The 1,262-nt window shown below is 38.3% G+C and overlaps 1 pseudogene; it reads right to left on the minus strand.

Annotated features, from left to right (window-relative positions):
• The window catches only part of LOC102755143, a 13,049-nt pseudogene extending 11,967 nt beyond the window's left edge, over nucleotides 1-1,082 (minus strand).
• Nucleotides 1,083-1,262: the final 180 nt, after the last annotated feature.

Raw genomic sequence — 1,262 nt, forward strand, 5'->3', positions numbered from 1 at the left:
TTTTCTCTAAAAGAGATACTTTATCATTCATAATGCAATATAAACATTTATACTGCAGGCATTTAGGCAAACTTGCACCAGGGGTACCCAGTTTGACTACATTTCTTTTAATTTAGATCCAGCTGTGAGTTGCATGTTCTTTTGCTGCCAGTTTAAATCTTGAATATGTTTCCTTAACTTCTGGAGCTCTTTCTGTGCACGTTCAATCATGTGAACTAGATTTTCATGATATATTTCCCAGGCATTGCATCCATGCTGTGACATCAGTTCTGGATTCTCAATTCGAACCGCTTGATGCTGTAACTGGGCTACAGAATTGTTTACACATTCTTTCCCTGCAGCAACGACATTTTTCTGACTGGAGGAAGGGGCTGGAAGTTTGTGTAGTTTTATACTGAGCAATGCAATTGGTTGACGAACAGCCAGTCTTTCAAATTTATTTCTCATCCTGTTGGTTTCAAAAGCAGAATAACACGGGGCTGTCAGGTAGTTCAGGTAGTTCTTTGTAGGTTGATGTCTGTGAGTTTGTTTCTCCACCAGCCCCGCAGTCCTTCCCGCACACCAGGCACCTCATAACCTTGGTCAAAGTGCAGCCTCTCCAGCCACCAAACCCGTGCCCACCGTTCTTAGGTTCACCCGTGTTTTCACAAGGCTATGTGCTTTTCAGTTTTGATAGTTGTTGCTAAATTACCTTCTAGCAAGTTATGTCTGTTTACACCCTCACCAATGCATGAGTATCTACCAGTAATTCCTTATACTGTTGCCAATACAGGGTGTTACTAAACAAACTATTGCCAACGTAATTGGTGAAAAGTTACATTTCTCTTACTATGAAAGATGTTTTATAAGAGCCCTTCAATTTTTTTTCTGTGAATTTTTTCTATTTCCCCCCATTTTCCTTAGATTTTTAGTTTTAGTCTGTGGATTTTTAGGAACTCTATATTTATTAAGAAAATTAGTGGTGAGCATACTGTGAAAAATACAGATGATATATGATAGAATTATACACTTGAAACTTATATACTGTGTTAACCAATGTCACCCCAATACATTTAATTTAATAAAAAAGAAAATTACGACATATGTTGTGCAGGCATTGAGGAAACAATAGCAAACTAGGCAATGTTTTCTTCATCCTGGAACTAATGACCATTTTAAGAAGACGACCCCAAACAATAACAAAAGGAGGGCCAAAGTGAACATTAGGTATGAACTACTTTGGGAGAATGTAACTGGTCTGGAGGATCAAGGAATGAAGGGCT

The sequence above is a fragment of the Myotis davidii genome, unplaced genomic scaffold (genome assembly GCF_000327345.1).
Source record: "Myotis davidii unplaced genomic scaffold, ASM32734v1 scaffold9, whole genome shotgun sequence".
Taxonomy (NCBI): domain Eukaryota; kingdom Metazoa; phylum Chordata; class Mammalia; order Chiroptera; family Vespertilionidae; genus Myotis; species Myotis davidii.